This window comes from Rhinopithecus roxellana, chromosome 13 (genome assembly GCF_007565055.1).
Source record: "Rhinopithecus roxellana isolate Shanxi Qingling chromosome 13, ASM756505v1, whole genome shotgun sequence".
NCBI classification, from domain to species: domain Eukaryota; kingdom Metazoa; phylum Chordata; class Mammalia; order Primates; family Cercopithecidae; genus Rhinopithecus; species Rhinopithecus roxellana.
This window is the reverse complement of record NC_044561.1, coordinates 21,356,130-21,366,910: the sequence shown is the minus strand read 5'-3', so window position 1 is coordinate 21,366,910 and position 10,781 is coordinate 21,356,130. Positions and strand designations below refer to the sequence as shown.

Sequence of the window (10,781 nt, the reverse complement as noted above, 5' to 3'; positions counted from 1 at the left end):
TTATTAAAAACTTTTTTTTTTTTTTTTGAGACAGGGCCTCCCTCTATCGACCAGGCTGGAGTGCAGTGGTGTGATCTCAGCTTACCGCAACCTCTGCCTCCCGAGTTCGAGTGATTCTCCTGCCTTAGCCTCCCAAGTAGCTGGGATTACAGGTACGGGCCACCACGCCTGGCTAATTGTTGTATTTTAGTAGAGACGGGGTTTCGCCATGTTGGCCAGGCTGGTCTCAAACTCCTGACCTCGAGTGATCCGCCCGCCTCAGCCTCGCAAGATGCTGGGATTACAGGTGTGAGCCACCGCGCCCAGCAAGTGAATGTGTTTTTTAAATTAAAAATAATGTATGTTCTTTTTTACGTATAATTTATTTCTTTTTATGTTTAAATATCTTTCAGTTTGTTAAAGGGCCATGCTAATCTGCTCTGTGTTGTTCCAATTTTTAGTTTATGTGCTGCCAAAGTCAGCACGTGTGTACTTAATTACAAAAGTGATTCATTAGAGGTCACCAAAGTTACAAATTGGAAACAAGAAAACATTTCTCACCTTTAAAATCTGTTCTGTTTGAATGTGTATGTGCAGCTTTATTGACACATAATTCAAATATCATACAAGGCCAGGCATGGTGGCTTATGCCTGTAATGCCAGCACTTTGGGTGGCTAAGGTGGGAGGATCGCTTGAGCCCAGAAGTTCAAGACCAGTCTGGGCAGCATCGGCAGACCTCGTCTCTACAAAAAAAGGTTTTTTTTTACGTTAGCCAGGTGTGGTGGTGCACACCTGTTGTCCTAGTTGAGGATGAGGCGGGAGGATCGCTTGAGCTTCTGAAGTCGAGGCTGCAGTGAGCCAAGATTGTGCCACTGCATTCCAGCCTGGGTAACAAAGCAAGACCCTGTCTCAAAAAAATAAAAATTTTTTAAATGTTTAAAAAGAAGATATTGAGGCTGGGCACGGTGGCTCAAGCCTGTAATCCCAGCACTTTGGGAGGCCGAGGTGGACAGATCACCTGAGGTCAGGAGTTCGAGACCAACCTGGCCAACATGGCAAAACCCCATATCTACTAAAAAATACAAAAATTAGACAGGGGTGGTGGTGCACACCTGTAATCCCAGCTACTCAAGAGGCTGAGGTGGGAGAATTTCTTGAACCCAGGAGGCGGAGGTTGCAGTGAGCTGAGATCACGCCACAACTGCATGCCAGCCTGGGTGACACAGCGAGACTCCATCTCAAAAAAAAAAAAAAGGTATTGACACACTCATAATGTCCCCAAAGATATCTGGTGTGTCCCGCCCTGCAGATGTGCATTTGCTAATGCTTATGTTCACGGCATGTGACACAGCAATCGTGTGGACGGAAACTGTGACAGCTTCTGCCCTGTGCAGAAGGCAGCCTATGTCAGGCCCCTCTGATCCCACATGTGCCCATCAGTAATGACCCATTCAGTGCAGATTAGACATAAAACCAGCTTTGAGGCTGGGCGCGGTGGCTCAAGCCTTTAATCCCAGCACTTTGGGAGGCTGAGACGGGCGGATCACGAGGTCAGGAGATCGAGACCATCCTGGCTAACACGGTGAAACCCCGTCTCTACTAAAAAATACAAAAGACTAGCCGGGTGAGGCGGCGGGCGCCTGTAGTCCCAGCCACTCGGGAGGCTGAGGCAGGAGAATGGCGTAAACCCGGGAGGCGGAGCTTGCGGTGAGCTGAGATCTGGCCACTGCACTCCAGCCCGGGCGACAGAGTGAGACTCTGTCTCAAAAAAAAAAAAAAAAAAAAAAAAAAAACCAGCTTTGACTTCAAAGGACCAAGCAGCTAAGAGTAAGAAAAAGAAGGAGGATTTTCAGCTGCCTGGGAGTGGGGAAAGATATTCAAAGGGCTGGAACCTCTCTTTCTTTGGCAAAAAAGAAGGCCAGAAAAACCTTCCAAAGAAAAAAAAAACCTCTGGGGAATCGTTATGTTAAGATGGATGGATTATGGGTGATTTATTTTCTTTTAAAAGAAAACTGCTTTAATGATATTATATTGCTATTACAATGTTTTACTACTAAGAAAGATTCTAAGAAGCCACTGAGGGTTATGGATGAAAAAGAATGGTTTTATAAAACTCAGCAATTCTTAAGAAGAGTACAGCCAAAAAGGCTTTCTCACTCCTTTATAGTTTCTTCCAATAACTGGCTCTCTAAGTCGGAGGCTGAGCAGGCAGACAGCTGCAGACCTAAGGGAAGCTGTGACCATCTAATCTGCAAGAATGAGAGTGACTTAGAGCACATAGGAAAAAGCAGGTAAGAAAAGGCATAAAAGGTTTCTCTCTTTAAAATCATTGTAAAACAAAAAAAATCAGGAATTATTGACCATTCATGATTAGTAAGAAAGGCTGCATCTAAATTTTTTTTTTTTAATTTTTTTTTTTTTTTTTTTTTTTTTTTCTGAGACGGAGTCTCACTCTGTCGCCCAGGCTGGAGTGCAGTGGTATGATCATGGCTTACTGTCACCTCAAACTACTGGGCTCAAATGATCCTCCTGCATCAGTAGCTAGGACTACAGGCCACCATGCCTGGCTCATTTTAAAATGTTTTTTAGGGCTGGGGTCTTGCTACATTGCCCAGGCTGGTCTCAAACTCCCAAGCTCAAGTGATCCTCCCGTCTCAGCCTCCCAAAGTGCTGGGATTACAGGTGTGAGCCACCACCCCCTGGCCAGTGTTTGCCTTTTAAAATATCTCTCTGTGTAAGTATCCAATCTCAAATTATATTTTCTCTGTTGCAAAAATAATTCCTACAAGCATTCCTCCTTACACAGTGATTGATAGTTCTATTATGTAGGTTCAAGTGTTTTAAAAAGAGTTCCACTTATTCTAAAAAGTACTATGAAATAGAAAAACATACTTGTCTACTCAGAAGCACGGTCTAGAGGCAGCAGAATGCCTGGCACAGAATCTACTTTCCACTCCTTCACCAAGTATAGACATTGTGAACTGATCACAGCACTCTTCTCCACTAATCTAAAGACTGTCTCTCTAGCCTCTCTATCCCTTTTTATTCTTCTAAAAAGCAACTTGTAGGAGTGGATCAGAGCTGGCATCCAGGAGGGTGTGTGTTGAGTGGGGCGGGGGTAATGGGGGGAAATCGCATCTCTGTGCAGGTGCAAAACTAAGACGCCTCCCAGTGGTAGAGATTTCTAATTGCAGGCACAGTACTTAGAGGACCAAAGCAAGACAAAAGGGCAGTAAATGAATGAATGATTCAGTCTAGTCTTCTGTAAATACATCCCTCCTAGAGAAGAGTTTTGAATTTTAACATGAGTTTTCTTTGCTTTAGGGATTTTAAGACTGGCTAATAGAAGCATTTCAGGTGACAGTTGGTAGCAAAGGGCCTTTAGAAAACCTCAGATTCTGGTTGGGCATGGTAGCTCACGCCTGTTATCCCAGTACTTTGGGAGGCCGAGGTGTGTGGATCACTTGAGGTCAGGAGTTCATGACCAGCCTAGCCAACATGGCAAAACCCCGCCTCTACAAAAATACAAAAATTAGCCATGAGGTGGGTGCCTGTAATCCCAGCTACTCAGGAGGCTGAGGCAGGAGAATAGCTTGAACCCAGGAGGCAGAGGTTGCAGTGAGCTGAGATTGCACCATTGCACTCCAGCCTGGGTGACAGAGCAAGACTCTTGTCTCAAAAAAAAAAAGAAAAAAAAGAAAAGAAAACCTCAGATTCTTTCCCCAATATCCTCTTTGCCAAAGGCTGACCCTTCTTGCTGTCCCAAGCCTTACATCTCCAGCCTGCTCAGATTCCTCACTCTGCAGACTATATGCAATATGCTTTGGATACAACCTAGGGACTATTTCCTGATCAATCTGTGCCAGGCACTGGGCAAAGAAATCCACATGCCTCATTTAGATGTTCCTCATAACAACTTGTCCTAAGACAAGTGCCCTACCCCATTTTCCAGGTGAACACACTGAGGCTCAGAGAGGGGAAGCAATTTGGCCAAGGTCACTCAGTGTCTTACTCAGGGACAGGCAGGATTGAAACATTTTCCTGGCCAAGCTGGGCCTACAGGCCTCACAATGTTAGCCCATGTTGGGCCCCTCTTTGACACCAGGCCACCCTTCTCTTGCCAGAGGAGTCCAAGACAGGTCAGCTGTGTCCCTGGGAATGTCCTACCAGGGCTGGGCATAGGCAGCCCACATGGGCCAAGGGGTGCCTTTCGGGAGGAAAAGGGAACAGTGCAGGGTCCCTGGGCCAGTTCTGGACCTGCACTGTTCTGGCGACTGCCCTAGCGTTCTGCAGCCAGAGTTTGAATCTGACTGCTGCTAGCTGTGCAACAGTTTGCCACCCTCGCTGGCCTCCCTTTCCTGTGCCAGATCCCTCCTCCGGGGGTGGCTGTGATAATGCATGCAGTCACATAGATAAAGGCTCGGGGCTGACACAGTGGAAAGCGGGTCAGTGGTCGCCCCTTTATCTCTAACACTGTCTCCTTCTGTGTGTGTGTGTGTGTGTGTGTGTGTGTGTGTGTGTGTGTGTGTGTGTGTGTGTGTGTGTCTCCTGGTACTACTATCTGTCTCTCTGTCTTTCCCTCTCCCTCTCTTCCTTTTCCTCCCTCCAAGGGGTCAAGGGAGGACACAGGACACAGCCAACTTCAGCTTTGTGAGGCCCCAGCTTGCAGACATAGGGCAGGCCCGGGGTGGGGTAACCCTGGCTGCCCGCCAACCCACCACCTGGGACAGGCCCTTGCCTCTGTTCAGGCCCCTATCTCCCCTACTCACAGCCCTGAATAGCCTCCACTCAGGTGTGTCCCTAGCAACTGGGAGCCCTGGGCCATGCCTGCTGAGGACAAGGATACTGGGTTCCTCCTGGGAGAGCATGGAGGGGGTCATCTCCCTTAGGAGCCACCCTCACAGACTCCCAGGGCTGGGGCTGGGGCTGGGGCCCCATACAGAGGAGCTCCTGAGTTAGCCCTGACACTTGTGGTTCCTCTGCCCCATCTTTCTTCCTGGAGGTGGAAACTTACATGGAAACCTCCACACAGCACTCAGGAGCACTCCCAGGCTGCAGACAACAGCTCCTGGAGCCTGGAATAGCTAGGGCTGCTGTTTTACACACAAACCACACACATACCACAGAGACACACACACACTACAGACACAGACACACAGACACACACAGAAACATATACAGACACAGACACATAGACACGTACACACTTCATTTTTAGGGCAAAGGGTGCCTATGCCATGCATACTTTTTGGCACTAAATTTTTTTCAAACAGTGCAAAGGGATTCATAATGAAAACTAACACCCGAGGCCAAGGTGGGCGGATCACTTGAGGTCAGGAGTTGGAGACCAGCGTGGCCAACGTGGTAAAACCCTGTCTCTACTAAAAATTCAAAAATTAGTCCTGCACAGTGGTGTGCCCCTGTAGTCCCAGCTACTCAGGAGGCTGAGGCAGGAGAATCGCTTGAACTCAGGAGACAGAGGTTGCAGGGAGCTGAGATTGTGCCACTGCACTCCAGCCTGGGTGACAGAGCAAGACTTCAACTCAAGAAGAAAAAAAAAAACCAAATAAACAAACCTAACACCCTTGGTCCCTCAGTTCACCTTCCTGAAAGCAGTCAGTTTCTTGTGAATCCTTCTAGAGAAAGTGAATGCATAATTCAAATATTAATATTGATGGGTATATATTCCTGCAATTTTCCCCTAAATGGCAGCATCCTTTACTTAAACAGCTGTACTAACTTTCTTCACTTAACAGGTGATCTTGGAAACTAGTTCCATATCAAAACACTTCGATCTACCTCATCTTTATGTACATGCAATTCACATGTCAAAAAATTTACCCTTTAATGTGTACAATTCAGTGGTTTTTAGTATATTCAGAGCGGGGCAGTCATCACCACTACCTGATTGCAGGACACTTTCATCACCCTAAAAAAAAATCCCACACCCATGAGTGGACATCCCTGCATCCCTTGCCCTCAGTCGCTGGCAAACAATAATCTGTCTTCTGTATCTATGGATTTGCCTAGTGTGTGTATCTCTTAGGAATACAATATATGGCCTTTCATGTCTGGCTTCTTTCACTTAGCATAATGTTTCCAAGTTTCTTCCATGTTGTAGCTTTGTATCAGTGCTGTGTTCCTTTATTTATGGTTAATATTCTATTGTATACATATACTACATTTTGTTTAGCCCCTCTTTCTTTTTAACAGCAATGTAGTATTCCACTGATGGATGTATTTAATTTTTCTTTTTTTCCTTAGACAGGGTCTCACTCTGTCACCCAGGCTGGAGTGCAGTGATGCAGTCATAGCTCACTGCAGCCCCGACGGCCTGGGCTCAAGCAGTCCTCCCACTTCAGCCTCCCCAGTAGCTGGGACTACAGGCACGTGCCACCACGCCCAGCTAATTTTTGTATTTGTGTAGAGATGGGATCTCGCTATGTTGCCCAGGCTGATGTACCTTAATTCACCAGTCTCCTGCAATGGGCATTTAGGTTGCTTCCAGTCTTTTGCTACTACAGATACTACTGCAGTTAATTTCCTTGTGTTCTTTGCAAATATACCTGTAAGAAACTTCCTCAATGTAAAATTGCTGGGTCAAAAGGGTATACATTTTTCAGTTTTATATATTTACCAACTGTGTTCCAAAGAGGGCACACACGAAGGTGACATTTTCCCCTTACCCTTGTCAACCCATTTTATCAAAAATGTTAAGTCCCTACCATCAGCTTTGCATTGTGATTTTCATTTGAATTATTTTCTTTCTCTTTCTCTTTCTTCTTCTTCTTCTTCTTTTTTTGTTTTTTTGTTTTTGTTTTTGTTTTTGTTTTTGTTTTAAGACACGATCTTACTCAGGTGTGCACCACCACAACCAGCTAATTTTTAAGTTTTTTGTAGAGATAGGGGGTCTTACTATGTTGCGCAGACTGGTCTTGAACTCCTGGTCTCAAGTAATCATCCTGCCATGGCCTGCCTAAGTGCTGGGCTCATAGGTGTGAGCCACCATATGTAAGCACATTGCTTTTCTTTTGAGTGAAGCCTTTTCATTCTGAGTTAGTCGTCTGTTCACAACTTTTATTGATTTAGCTATTGAGTCATTGACCAAATGTTATTGATTTGTAAAAGCTCTTTATATGTGGAGAAAATTAGCCTTTTTATCTGATTTAGACATTGCAAAATTTTCTCCAATTAATCATATTACAGTTGACATTTGAACAATATGGGGATTAAGGCACTGATCCCCCTCATGCACACTCAAAAATGTGCATATAACTTTTGACTCCCCAAAAACTTTACTAATAGCCTACTGCTAACCAGGAGCTTACTGATCACGTAAACAGTCCATTAAGGCTGGGCGTGGTGGCTCACACCTGTAATCTCAGCACTTTGGGAGGCCGAGGCAGGTGGATCACCTGAGGTCAGGAGTTCAAGACCAGCCTGACCAACATGGAGAAACCCCGTCTCTACTAAAAATACAAAATTAGCCCGGCATGGTGTCGCATGCCTGTAATCCCAGCTACTTGGGAGGCTGAGGCAGGAGAATTGCTTGAACCCGGAAGGCAGGTTGCGGTGAGCCGAGATCACGCCACTGCACTCCAGCCTGAGCAACAAGAGCAAAACCCCATCTCAAAAAAAAAAAAAAAGAGCATTCAGTAATAATTCAGTAAATTTGTGCTTTTAGGATGGAAATGGCTCATCATAAAGGTCTTCATCCTTCGTCCTTGTCTTCATGCTGAGTAGGCTGAGGAGGAAGAGGAAGAGGAGTGGGTGGTCTTGCTGTCTCAAGGGGTGACAGGGGTGGAAGAAAATCCACATATAAATGGACTCATCAGTTTAAACCCATGTTGTTCAAGAGTCAGCTGTGTTTTTGTTCTATACAGAAATTGTGGCCTGGCACAGTGGCTCACAGTGTAATCCCAGCACTTGGGGAGGCCGAAGCGGGTGAATCACCTGAGGTCAGGAGTTCAAGACTGGCCTGGCCAACATGGCGAAACCTTGTCTCTACTAAAAGTACAAAAATTAGCCAGGCATGGTGGTGCACGTCTGTAATCCCAGCTACTCAGGAGGCTAAGGCACAAGAATCGCTTGAACCCTGGAGGCGGAGGTTACAGTGAGCCAAGATTGCGTCACTGCATTCCAGCCTGGGTGACAGAGCAAGACTTTGTCTAAAACAAAACAAAACAAAACAAAAAAACAGAAATTGTTGTGCACCCAGATGTATCTTGTCCAGCTTCTTAGAAAGGTTATAAAAAGGGCTCAGCATCTATGCCTATTTATGATACTTCAGGGGCACCACACAAATCAACAGATGTCCCCAGCCCAGAATGCTGTGAGTGCTGAACCCCAGCGGACACACGACCCAGTGCTGGGGGTGTGAAACATCCTTCTAGAGGTGGAGTGGGGGTGATTTCTGAACTGAGACTGAAGGGTGAGCTCAGGCAGGGTAAGCAGGCGTTGGCAGGCAGAGGGGACAGAACAGGAAAGCCCTGCAGACAGACGGAGAGCAAAGGGTGGGCTAGGGAACTGAGACATCCCAAGCCCACCCAGGGCCTGGGGGTCTGTCCCAGGGTCTGGGGACAGTGGGAGGACAAGCAAGCTGGGCCCCCTTCAGTTCTCAGCCTAAGAGGAGCAGGAAGACTGGAAGGTTTTCCTCCCAGGGTTGCTTGGCTCCATTTGCCTTTGGGAAGATCCTGCAGGACTGAAAGCATCAGAGAGGAGGCGAGAGGCCATCGAAGAGACCAATGCCACATTCCATAAGGGGGCACAGGCTGGATGGGATGGAGCCAAGGAATGGACACAGGGAAGGAGGACCCAGACTTAGCCCTGTAGGGCTGACCGGATGGTGGGGCAGGGACAATCTGTAGTCAGGTCCCCCTCCCCCTATAGAGCTGTCCATCCACCTAAGACTCCCAGGACCAAGCCTCAGGTTAGGAATCCATTCCCCCTGGGCCCAAGGGCTCTGTCTAACAGGGCTACCCAAGCATGATATATTCCAGCCCCAGGCAGCCCAGAGCCCACAGGCAGCCATTGCCAGATGCCTGGGTGGGCGATGGAGGAAGGACAGACTCCCCACCCTTGGCATGGGATGGGGGTCTGAGGGAGGCCAGAGTCTGTGCAGTGCTGAGAACAGATGAGCCTCGGGATGGTGGAGGGCTGGTGCCCCAGTCCTGCTCCCTCTGCCAGGCTCCTACAGGAGCTGAGACCAACCACCTAGGATCCTCTTCCCAAAGAGTCCCTCTTTCTGAGTCTGTCTTTCTGTCTGTCTTTCCATCTGTCTCCTTCTATGAAAGATGAAGACATCTCTCTAGATCACTTTGTCTCCCTTTCTCTCTGGCTACCTGGCACACTGTCCTCTTCTGAGAGTCTCTCACTATATCTCTCTGTCTCTGTCTTTGACTCCTTCTCTCTCCCCACCACTCTCATTCTCCTCCTGCTTTTCTCAGCACCACCACCACCTCCCCATTCATCCTGGGGCTGTCAAGTGGGGTGGGCCCACATGCTCATGACCCAGCAGGTGCCACCCGGGACTGGCAGGGCTGGTGGGCAGCTCCAGGGCCTCTACTCTGAGGGGCTTCTCTGGTCTGCCCTTCCCTCCTGCCAGATCTGTCCAACCACAGGGACTCACAGCTGCCTTTTCAGATGCATCCAGCTGGGAGTGGGCTTCACCTCGCTGGGCTGGGAGATGGACAGCTTCCCACACAGAAGGTCTTAGGCCATGTTCCCAGGCTCTGGTCACCAAACATTTCCCTCACCAGCCTGGAAGTTCCACTACCAACGATTTAGGGTTTAAATGGCAGGAAGCCCTGCTAACTCTCCCTCCTCCCAACATTAAACCTTAAACATATCAGTCATTCACACTCTGGTAGGAATGAGCCAACAGCTCTTCCCTCTACCCCCTAGTTGGGTGGATGGTGCATATGAAGATATTGTTCATCCATTTTTGCAAGAGGAGATGAAAGAGAAGCAGAGGAAGGGACCTGAGAGAAGGCAAGTAGGGCGGAGGTTGGGGGTCAGAAAGGGGAGGATTTAGGAGAAATTGCCAAAGGAGGGGAAGGGGAACAAACATTACTAAGGAGAAGGCCTCTCATCTGTCCACTCCTGCAGAGTCAACAAAGCACAGTTGCAGGAAAGTCCCCAAGTCCTCATGTCACCTCCATTTTCCAGATGGAGAAACTGAGGTTCCGAGAGAAGGGACTCTCTAGATCACAGAGAACATCCAGGTCTCCTCACTTCAACAAGAGGTGCCCTGTCCTGCCGTGCTCGCTCATGTCCGGCCCTGTCATTCTGTTGTCCTCTCCCTGCACCCACCTCAAAGATGCAAAACGGGAGATTCCAGAGGAGGACAGGAAGGCCCTCCCCAGCCCTAATTTATGATTTTCTGCCAGCTTCCTTCCTCCCACTACTCCCTTCCAGCCCCAGTCCCAGCTCTCTGGGGAAAGAAAGAGCTGGGTGAATGAGAAGGGCAGCTCCATGGAGCATAAATAACTTGGCCGGGCAGCTGCAGGCTGTCCAGGTCTCCCAGCACCCCATCCCTGGCCCTGCAGGGTGCTCCCAGCTCTGAGAGCCAGGGACAGGAGGGCCAAACCCTCGATCAAAAGCGCAGAGAGCAGCCATTGCTCTTGGGCCCTGTCCTTTGTTTGGTCAGCAGCTTTGAAGGCTGTGGCCTTACACGGTCCCTTCCTTTTCATGGTGTCCAGGCGCTGCCTTGGCCGTCAGACCTGGGACCCCTGGGGGCTGCGGCCATGGGCTCTGGGCACCCCTCGGGCTGCTTCCTCACCTATGGAACAGGCACGATATG

General features: G+C 48.3%; 1 non-coding gene across 1 annotated transcript; it reads right to left on the bottom strand.

Moving 5' to 3' along the window:
• Positions 1 to 352: 352 nt before the first annotated feature.
• On the bottom strand, positions 353 to 464 carry LOC115893022. Its single transcript, XR_004052981.1, has one exon. It is a non-coding gene; the product is annotated as a U6 spliceosomal RNA (small nuclear RNA).
• Between the last annotated feature and the right edge of the window lie 10,317 nt (positions 465 to 10,781).